Source organism: Oryctolagus cuniculus, chromosome 2 (genome assembly GCF_964237555.1).
Source record: "Oryctolagus cuniculus chromosome 2, mOryCun1.1, whole genome shotgun sequence".
Taxonomy (NCBI): domain Eukaryota; kingdom Metazoa; phylum Chordata; class Mammalia; order Lagomorpha; family Leporidae; genus Oryctolagus; species Oryctolagus cuniculus.
Window position 1 is genome coordinate 53572496 of NC_091433.1, and position 11968 is coordinate 53584463.

Here is an 11968-nt window from a genome sequence, read left to right on the forward strand (position 1 = left end):
CAAGTCTCCCACAGGAGAGCAGGGGCCCAAGCACTTGGGCCATCTTCTACTGCTTTCCCAGGCACAGCAGAAAGCTGGATCGGAAGTGGAGCAGCTGAGACTTGAACCAGTGCCCATATGGGATGCGGGGGTAGATTTTTTTCTAGGACTGTATCCCTGTCTTCCAGTTTATCCAGTTTGTTGGCATACAATTATTCATCATAGCTTCTTAAGATTCTTTGTATTTCTATGGTTATCTGTTGTACTGTCTTCTCTTTCATTTCTTATTTTGATTGAAACTATCCTCTTTCTTCTGAGTTATTCTAGTTCAGGTGTTGTCAACTTTATTTATCTTCTCCGAAAGGTAACCCTTAATTTTGTTGATTTTTGTCTTCCTAATCTGTATTTCTTTTATTCATGCACAGATATTATTGCCTTCCTTCTATCTTTGAACTTAGCTTCTTTTTTCTAGTTTCTTGAATAGTAAAATCAAATTGTTTACTTGACAATTTACTTTCCTTTTTTTCTGCTCGTCACAGGGCAGCAGGTCCGATAGAGCTCCTCAGGGCCAGCCTGGAGAGCTCAGGGGCCGAGTGGGATGATGAGTGTCGGCAGCAAAGGAACCACACCAGAGCAGGGAGATCAGTCAACGCCCAGGGAGCAGGCGGGGTCTCGACTTTATTGGGAGGGGAAGAGCTTTTATAGACACAGAAAGGGGGCTGTCCAGGGCACAAGGGAACTGAGCCAACCAGCTGAAAGGTAAGGCAGGACATGAGCCGGGCACACCCTCAAGGGCCTATCACAGCCGAGGACACATACTGTCCATGAATACGGAAGTCTCTTGTCAGGCTAGGTACCTCCCTGGGGGCCATCTTAGATTGTTGGAAACACTGAGTCACTGGGATGCGGAAGTGTGGCAAATCGAGCAAAGGCTTAGAGGCCTTGTTGAGCGAAGGCCTAGGAACTTTGTTTCCTTTTCGGTTGGAGCCCACCCGCACTTTTTTGACATAGGTATTTACTGCTATAAAATTTCCTGTAAGACCTGTTTTGTTGTACCCTTCCATTTTGTAATGTGTGTTCTTTGTCTCAAGATTTTTGTAAAATTTTTCTCACAACTTTATCACTGACTCATTAGTTGTTCAGGAGCATGTTCTTAAATTTACACACATTTGTGAACTTACCAAAATCCTTCTTGTTAGTGATATCTAATTCCAAATGAATATGGTCAAACAAGGTGCTGGATATAATTTTGATTTTATCATATTTTACATCCTAGCAAATGATATGTGTGTACTTGATAAAAATGTGCATTATGTTGCCATTTGATGTAATTTCTCTTTGTATCTTAAGTCCAGTTCATATACAGTATTGTTCAAGTCCAATGTTTCCTTATTAATATTCTGTCTGAATGTTCTGTTAATTGTTGAAAGTGAGGTATTGAAGTTTGTTACTTATTACATAAGCAGAGGATGAATAGAAATGTACTATTTAATTTTAAAGAACTTGTTTCTGTAGGTTTGGCAATAAGGTAGCTGTGCTGATTCTTAATGTTTCTCTATTATTACATTCGAAATCCATATCAATTCTTCCCCTTGAACCTGAATTTGCTTTTTTTTTAAGATTTATTTGTTTATTTATTTGAAAGTCAGAGTTACACAGAGAGAGAGGAGAGAGAGAGAGAGAGAGAGAGAGAGAATCTTCCATCCACTGGTTCACCCCCAATTGTCCACAAAGGCTGTAGCTGCACTGATCTGAAGGCAGGAGTCAGGAGCTTCTTTCAGGTCTTCCATGAGGGTGCAAGGGCCCAAGAACATTAGCCATCTTATACTGCTTTCCCAGTGCATAGTAGAGAGGTAGATTGCAAGTGGACCAGCAGGGACACGAACCAGAACCCATATGGGATACTAGCACTACAGGAGGTAGCTTTACCTGCTATGCCACAGTGCCAGCCCCAAAGCTGAATTTTCATGTATTATATTAACAAGGATATTAACTTAAGGCTGGCACCATGGCTCAATAGGCTAATCCTCCGCCTGCGGCGCCAGCATACCGAGTTCTAGTCCCAGTCGGGGCTCTGGATTCTGTCCCAGTTGCTCCTCTTCCAGTCCAGCTCTCTGCTGTGGCCTGGGAGTGCAGTGGAGGATTCCCAAGTGCTTGGGACCTGCACCCGCATGGGAGCACCTAGCTCCTGGCTTCGAATCAGTGCGGTGTGCTGGCCGCAGCATGCTGGCCACAGTGGCCATCGGGGTGGGGGGGGCGGTGAACCAACGGCGAAGGAAAACCTTTCTCTCTGTCTCTCTCTCTCACTGTCCACTCTGCCTGTCAAAACAACAACAACAAAAGGATATAACTTCATACAAATGCTTACACTTCAATAAGGTTACTACAAAATTGATTGGGTATTCAACTTAGCAGTAAGATGCTTGCATCCTGAATCATAATGTCTGGATTTGATACCTGCCTCTGGTTACAGATTCCAGCTAATGCAGACCTTAGGCATCAAGAGTAATGACTCTAATAATCGGATTCTCTACCCAAATGGGAGGCCTGGGTTGACTTCCCACTTCCTGGCTTTAGTCGTAGTCATTGTGTGCATTTTGGGAATGCACTCGTGGACAACAGCACTCTCTTTCTGTCTCTGTGCATCTCCATGTCTGTCTGCTTCTCTGCCTCTCAAATAATTTTAAAAATCAAAGACACTATTATCCATCCTTCACTTGATAGAAAATGGCTATATACAGATGACATATTTAAAATATATTTTTAATTTTTATATGTTTCTGGCTTTATAGATAATACATTTTAAGTGAAATTCAGTTATGATTCCTTCAGATTTTGAACAGGTCTTATCTTGAAACTTTAACCTTGCCCTCAGAAATGTATATCTAATATTTAGCACATTTGAATATATTATCTAGAAGTGATAAAAGCATTTGGTCATCTTTCTTGGATATCTTTGACATAATATGTGTGTATGTTCTCCATTTTTGGAAAAGTTCACAACTTAAGGACGAGAAACAAAAATATTACACCAAGCCTTACAACATTAAACAAAAAACAATACAATATTATTCATAAGCCCATGTGTGATGAGAATGGAATAAGGTTAGCAATAACCTAGTTAACAAGCTTTATAGTAAGCTTTGTTTTTCTAACTTTTCCCTTGAATTTAGTAGTTAATAACCAGGACAGTTTCCACATAAGAAAGGAAATTATCGTGTGTGTTATTTATCCTATCTGAAAGTTTTAGATGCCTTCTGACAATGTGCTAATTTTATAGTCAGGATGCAATCTTCAATGATTCATATATCATCAGACATGAAGGAAACATTTCTCCAGGAAAACTTCAAAGTAAAGTAGTTTTGTAACTTGGACATGTGCTATTACGCAAAATACCAATGCATTGTTAAGGAGATGCTTAGGAGCAGGAGTTTGGCACAGTGGTGAGGACACTGCCTGAAATTGCCTGGGTTTGAGTCCTGGCTAGGGTTCTAGCTTCCAGCTAATGCCCAGCCCAGGAGGCAGCAGGTGCTGGCTAACGTGGCTGGATCACTGCCATCCATGTGGGAGATCCGGGCTGAGTTCCAGCTTCTGGCTTCAGGCATCTGGGGAGTGAACCAGCAGATGGAAATCAATCTCTCTTTCCTTTCAAATACAGAAAACTTTTTAAAGAAAGTATTTATAATTAAGCTTTAATATTGGATTTTTAAAAATATTTATTTTTTCATTTGAAAGGCAGAGAGTTAGCAAGAGACAGAGGCAGAGAGAGAGACAGAAGTCTTCTATCTGTTGGTTCTCTCCCCAAATGGCTGCAATGGCCAGAGCTGGGCTCATCCAAAGCCAGGAGCCAGGAGCCTCTCCTGGGTCTCCCACATGTGTGCAGAGGCTCAAGACTACCCGGCTATAGCGGAGAGCTGGGTCTGAAGTGGAGCAGCCGGGACTCAAACTGGCACCCATATGGAATGCCGGCACTGCAGGTGACGGCTTTACCCACTATCCCACAGTAATTATAATTACTGTGCCCCTATAATTAAACTTTAAAAAGTAAAAACAGGAACATATATCTGAAAGAAAGATACTAAGACAGATAGAGAATTATAAGACATATTTTTGTCATATGTTAATATATTCTCATATAATGTGAGAGGTTTGTAGAGTGTTCTTAAAACTCAGTTATGCCCTTTATGTTAGGGAAAAATAAAATTAATAGAATTACAGAAAATTTTCTCTTATTTGGAGCACTTGCATTAATTGACCACTTTCTCAAGCTTAAAATGATTTACTAATGTGCTACTTAATTTAAAAATTCATTATACTTTAATTTTCTTTCTTTTGTCTCCATTATTCTCTTTTAAAGGGTTCCTAATATCTGTTAGTACTCACCTCATCTTAGTGCCTTCTCAACTTTTGTTGGCAGTTACATCATTTTACCACCAAAATGGAAATTCACAACTGCCTTTATTTCCACTCAGCATTCTCCAAGCCATGAGTCATGTTATTTCGTTCTTAACACATTTTTAAAAAGATTCTTGTACTTTTATCTTCCCTAGTTAGAAACTTTGTTCATTCCTTAACAACACTGCAGCTGCCAATGGATGTTAATTATCACTGGATCTTTAAAAATTTCTAGCAATTCCCCATACATTTCCCTTGCAAATTCGCACACCAGTCTGCCTACATTGCTCTTGCTAGAAACTTTCTCAGTGCCTATGCCTGCCTCAGAGAATGTTCACCCCTTGACCACCTCGGTGATTCTCCTCCTTTGCAGCTTGTTTGTGGACTGGAACATCAACGTCCTGGCCTAGAATGTTATTCAATAAGTGGTGTAGCTCTAGCAAGTGAATAATTTGTCACCTAAACTGCTGCATGGATTTTCATTTTCCTGGTTGGTTTTCTCATTCTTTCTCAAGGATGTTGTTTTCTCAATTCAAATTTATTTTAATTTTAATATGCATGACTTTTTTTTTTCTGTGCCATGACTACTTTTTCAATAGATTTGTTTTCATCATTCTCTTCCTAGTGTAAGTCATATTATCATCTTATAAAGCTGAAGTAAGCAAGGTGTCTGATGCATAACAAATCTTCCCAGTAACAAATCTTCCCAGCCAGATGCATCAATTAACTCACAAGCTTTTAATGGGATTCCGCTCCCAGGCAAGGTTCACTGGTCCCAGTGGAGCAGGGGGCCAGGAAGTCATGCCCCAAAGGTTGGGAGGGCTCCTTTTATAGATACAGGGTGGGGGGGTTAAAGGTCGAGGCAGGGCTGATCCTCACTGGTTGACCTTTAGGCACCTGCGGGGACCTTGACAAGGACTTTACGTTCCCGGAAGTACAGGTAGGGACTCTCCATTCCTGGAAGTGTAGACCTTCTCTCCTTGAGGATCCCAAGGCTACCAAAGTAAGTTCAATGAATTGTGGCTTCTGAATAAAGATGTGACAGAATATAACTCAGAGTGAGAGGAAGAGACAAAGAGAGAGACAGAGAGAGAAAGAGATCTACCAGCTGCTGGTTCACTCCTCAAATATCAAACACAGTCAGCTCTGAGCCAGACCAAAGCGAGGATCCTGGAACTCCTTTGCACATGGGTGGCAGCAGAAGCACAAGTACTTGGTCCATCCTCTGCAACCTTCCTAGGCACATTGGAAGGAAGCTGGATCGGAAGCAGAACAGCCTGTATTTGAAGCAGCACTCTCATAGGAGTTGCTGACTCCCTACACCATGATGCTGGCTCCTCTTTTTTTTTTTTAATCTTTTTGTTTCATTTCTCCATCAAGGATCCACAGTTCATGGATTTCATGATGCATATCTATTGAATTTTTGAAAATTGTTTGCTTTATCTTTTAATTTTTTTTTCAGTAAAATACTTAGCACATAGAGAGTATCCCTTAATTTTGTTATAAGAATGAATGTGTGAATGATATTAGTAAAAAGTTTTTTTCTGCTAAAGTAGTTATTACTTCTTCACCCTCAAGTAACCCATAAAATACAGTATGAACAAGATAATTTCTTTCTCCTTATACTTCTGAAAATATTTTTGTTATTTTCTTACACGTAATTATTGAAATGTAACTCAAAGTTGGAAACAAATTTCTATGTGAGTATGAATATCTTGCTCCATTTTCCCACATTCATAGTTTCTGATGAAATTCTTTTTTTTTAAAGATTTATTTATTTATTTGAAAGTCAGAGTTACACAGAGAGAGAAGGAGAGGCAGAGAAAGAGAGAGAGAGAGAGAGAGAGAGAGAGAGAGAGAGAGAGAGGTCTTCCATCCACTGGTTCACTCTCCAGCTAGCTGCAATGGATGGAGTTGCACTGATCTGAAGGCAGGAACAAGGAGCTTCCTGAGGGTCTCCCATGTGGGTGCAGGGGCCCAAGCGCCTGGGCCATCTTCTACTGCTTTCCCAGGCCACAGCAGAGAGCTGGATCAGAAGTGGAGCAGCCAGGACATGAACTGGCACCACAGTGCCGGCCTCATCTGATGTAATTCTGATATCAGTTTTATTGTCATTGTTTTGCAGTGAATTCTTTCTTCCCTCTTTGAGTACTTTGATAGTTTTTCTTTATTTAAGTATCATACTTCACAATAATGTTTCCCAGAGATAAATAGAGCGTAAATACAATAATTTCATTTAAAGGCCCCAAGGATATTTGACTCAAAAAACAAAAACAAGACTTGTACAATTAATGTGTAAATTTTAATTTTTAAATATTATTTATTTTTAATTTTATTTGAAAGAAGGGGAGGAGAAGAGGTCTTCCATCCACTGGTTTATTCCCTCAGTGCCTGCAACACCCAGGGTTTGGCCGGGCTGAAACCAGGAGCTAGGAATTCAGTCTGAGACCCCACATGAGTGGTAGCAACCCAAGCAATTGAGCATTTACCTGCTGCCTTCTGTTACGCACATTAGCTGGGAGCTGGAATTTGAAGCAGAGCCAAGACTTGAACTTAGGCACTCTGACATGGGAGGCAGATGTCTTAGCCACGGCAGCAAATGCCTGCTGGATATACATATACATATACATACATATATATATATATATATATATATATATGTTTAGTCAAAACTGGGAAAATTTGGAGAGTAAAAACCACTTTTACTTTATTTTTTTTTATTTTATTTATTTATTTATTTTTTATTTTTTGACAGGCATAGTGGACAGTGAGAGAGAGACAGAGAGAAAGGTCTTCCTTTGCCGTTGGTTCACCCTCCAATGGCCGCCGCGGCCAGCGCGCTGAGGCCGGCGCACCGCGCTGATCCGATGGCAGGAGCCAGGAGCCAGGTGCTTTTCCTGGTCTCCCATGGGCTGCAGGGCCCAAGCACTTGGGCCATCCTCCACTGCACTCCCTGGCCACAGCAGAGAGCTGGCCTGGAAGAGGGGCAACCGGGACAGAATCCGGCGCCCCAACCGGGACTAGAACCCGGTGTGCCGGTGCCGCAAGGCGGAGGATTAGCCTAGTGAGCTGTGGCGCCGGCCTTACTTTTACTATTTATGTTAGGATAACCAGGTCAACCAGGATACCCCAAGGAAAGAGAACATGTGTTTGTCTTAATTACTAGATTCATTAGTGACATCTTTTCACATTTAAATTTTTTTTTAATTAGAAGAAATAAATGGATATAGCTTGGGATAAAGATGATTTTGTAATCTTTCCTCAAGACTATGTTGACTCTCCTGTCCTGTCATAAAGGAATCTGAGTGGGCCTAGAATAGTTGAACATATGCAGGAATTGCACATGAGTTTACTCTAAAAATACTATGGTGTAACAGAATTGATGAGTAAAAAGTGTAAAGTTCTATTTTTGCCATTGTTCAGACAGAAACTCCAGAGACTACAAGATAGACTAAGATCAGAGGATTGTCACAGTGGTGTAGATGTCAGTGTCTCCATGGTCTCCAAGCATGCTAGAACATCCAGTGAAAATAGAGGGCATATCATTGCACCTTATGATTCTCAATACTGAAAGGAAGAAACCAATTTTTGAGTTTTTTAGACTTTAGAGGAAGCCCAGTTCACACACAAGATTGCCATTCTGAATGATATGCCAAATAACACAAATACTACTATCTTCAAGTGTAGCCTAGAGAAGGGCAGGGCTCTGTAGTAGGTCTAAGTTGGGATGTATATGGATGTAAGGCACATGCTATACTTGATTATATGTTATTGTAGATATTTGTAGAGGGAAACTTGACTTGTGCCATTTATGGCAAGACCCAATAAAATAATCATAATCCATATCCATATAGTGATAGGTCAACATCATATCCAAAAGATCATTTAAAAAATATGCCTTTTTGACAAACAGATCTTATGTTATCACTGGGTTCCCAGAGACTAAAGGACCTTATGGTCAGAACTGCCCTTAATGGGCTTGGTTTGCTATACCCATCAAGTCATAATATCATACTTGACCAGCACTATTCCATTGTATGATAAAAGTGATATATTTGGGGGGGGGTGGTACTATGGCATAGCAAATTAAGCACCATCTGCAGTGATAGCATCCCTTATGGGTGCTGGTTTGAGTCCAAGCTGCAGTTTCCAAACCAGCTCCTTGCTGATGTGCCTGGGAAGGCAGCAAAGGATGGCCCAAGTGCTCGGGCCCCTGCACCCGTATGGAAGACCCAGAGGAAGCTCCTGGCCCTTGGCTTTGGCCTGGCCCAATTCTGCCTGTTGTGAACATTTGGGGAGTGAGCCGGAGAATGGAAGATCTCTCTGTCTCTGTCTGTCTGTCTGTCTCTGTGTGTGTGTGTGTATTTGTGTGTGAATGTGTGTGTGTGTGTCTCCCTCTCTCTAATTCTGACTTTCAAATAAGTAAATAAATATTTTTTTCTTAAAAAAAGGGGATATATTTTGCATCAGGTATGAATAAGATCAAGAGGTAGAAATAAGCTGTAAAAACAGGTGGCTCAGATTCCTGTGTAATCAGTCACCCATCCACCACCTCAACTCAGTATATGACAACACAACAAAAGTTTACTCTGACTATATGTTAGCCCCACTCCAGGGTGGCCCTGAAAGATAGTGCAAAGGGAAGCTAACAATAGGCACTCAGTACTACTCTTGAATCTTAAAAGAGAAGAAATGATGACCGATCAAAATAACTATGTACTCATAAGCACTGATAAGTGACTTGGCTGCTTGATGAGAAGCCTGGAAAAGGCAGTAATGAAAAACTTGGGGCAGAACACTAAAGGCGAATGTTAAACGTTAAAATCATCATGTGTCATTTTAACGGCCACTGGAAAGAACTTACCACTGAAGAGGCACCAAATACCTAAGTAGACAGAACGACTAAGCCATGACAACAGAATCTGAAATTAAGCACATACATAATAATGCATACATAATAATTAACTAAACCTCATCTACTTACTGCCATTGCTGAGCGTCCAACCTGCCAGCAACATAATTTCCCAATATAGTACTTCCCCTGAAACACAGCAACCAGCCACTTGGTGGAACATGAACCCTTTTGCACCCAGTTCAGCCTGGAAAGGGATGGGATTCCCCAATGACTGAAGTCTATAGCTAGCTAAGCATGAGCGTGCCTTTACTATCTTTGGGGCTTTGGTCATTGCATTAAGAGTTGGAAAGTTTGCCTATACCCAATATGGGATTCCACATGACATGATATTACATTAAATTATGGAACGCCCTTTTCAGGAAAGGAGTAATAGCAGTGAGCACATTGGTATGTGATCTACTGAGCACATGACCCAAAAGTTGCTGGGTTATTACAGCAAAGGATGGCTTTGTTGCCAATAGAAGGATGGAAATAGGCGCCAACCTCTTACCATTAATCCCTGTGACCATTTTAGTGAATCATCCCCATTAACATAAATCTTGGCGCTGTACTCTTTTTGGTATAGATTTTATTGCTTTCTTCTTCTTCTCCTTCTTTTTAAGATTTCTTTATTTATTTGACAGTCAGAGTTACACAGAGAGAGGAGAGGCAAGAGAGGTCTTCCAACTGCTGGTTCACTCCACAATTAGCTGCAATGGCCAGAGCTGTGCTGATCCGAAGCCAGGAGCCAGGAACTTCCTCTAGGTCTCCCATGCAGGTGCAGGGGCCCAAGTACTTGGGCCATCTTCTACTGCTTTCCCAGGCCATAGCGGAGAGCTGGATCAGAAATGGAGCAGCTGGGATTTGAACCGGCGCTCATATTGGATGCCGGCACTGCAGGCGGTGGCTTTACCTGCTATGCCGCAGCGCTGGCCCTGGTGCTGTGCTCTTATAAATACTGTTTCCTAGAGCAAAAATGCCTCCATGAAAGGGCAGAGCAAGAGTTCCACAAACCATTAGATAGTCCACTGTCTTATTATTTCAGATTCAGCAGACCTGAAGAACAGTAAAAATCCCAGCAAGAATAAATAACTTTGATCACTGGGAAGAGGAACACTACTTTATACAATGAAGGCAGGGAAAAAAGTCTATTCATTTACTTTAAACTTACATATTTATTTGAAAGGCAGAATCACAAGGAAAGAAGGAGAGAAATCTTCCATCCTCTGATTCACTCCCCAATTGGAAAGCTTCATTCTGGTCTCTCACAAGGTTAACAGGGGGCCAAGTTCTTGGACCAGCTTCAGCTTCTTTCCCAGGCCCATTTGCAGGGAGCGGGATCAGAAGTGGAACAGCCAGGATACAAACAGGTACTCACATGGAATGCTGGCATCACAGGCAGTGGCTTAACCTGCTCTGCCAAAAACGATAGCCCCATGAAGGCCTTTTTTTTTTAAATATTTATTTATTTTACTTGAAAGTCAGTTACCCAGAGAGAGAAAGAGAGGTAGAAAGAGGTCTTCCATCCCCTGCTGCACTCCCCAATTGGCTGCAAAGGCTGGAGCTGCGTCGATCCAAATTCAGGAGCCAGGAGCTTCTTCTGGATCTCCCACGCAGGTGTAGGAGCCATTTTGTACTGCTTTCCCTGGCAATAGCAGAGAGCTGGGATAGAAGTGGAGCAGCCAGGACTTGAGCCGGTGCCTATATGGGATACCTGCACTGCAGGCTGCAGCTTTACCTGCTAAGCGACAGTGCTGGCCCCAAGGCCTTTTAAAGTTGTGGATCTTTTGAGTTTATCTCTTGATATTCATTTGCCCTATACTGACCACAAATGGGCAACTCCAACAGACAAAGGTTGAAAAGAATGCGTTGTACAGGAATTCTGACTTCTTCATTGTTGTGTTCATTTCATTCAACTAAGAAAGTTACCTTGACCCACAAAAGTATTATCTAATGGTGAAGGAAAGATAATGTGAGTGTTGGAAAAGGGGGATTCTAAGGATCAGCTATGAATCTCAAAATCTTTTCCAACTGTAGGATGTGCTGTTTTGACACAATAATAAACATTTGTTTTGGATTTTTGTCTCAGGTTCCCAGTCAGAGCTCCTAAAATCCTGATAATTTTCTAAATAATAAGAACAATTGGAGCATCTTTTGTCATATTTGCTTTTTGTTCCCAGGTACTAAAATAATTCTGGAGCTATACAGGTGAAAGGAGCACCTTTTGTTATTTATAATAAGCTATTTTGAATCATGTGGAAGTTTGTGCTAATGAGGTGACTTTTGCAAAGTCTCTAGGGATTGAAGAGCTGGTTGCCAAGGTAACTAAATGTGATTAGAGGATTGGAAATTCCAAGCCCTCCACCCACTTGCAGGAAAGGGAGTCAGGGGGCAGGTTGAATTCAGCCACTGTTGGGCAGTGATTTAGTCAATCATAACTTTTTATGAAGTCTCCACTAAAAACTAACTGAGGAGATTCAAGGAGGTTCTGGGTTGGTGGACACACGGATGTGCTGTGTGGATGATGTACTGGAAAGAGTATGGAAACAGCACATTTCCCTTATATGTAATTACTCAGCTTTATCATTTTATAATAAACTATAAACAAATAAATAAAAAGAATTATTGATAGCCATTCTAGCAAGCTACTAAACATGAGGAAGGGGGTGTAGTAATATCTGATTTGTAACTGATTAATCA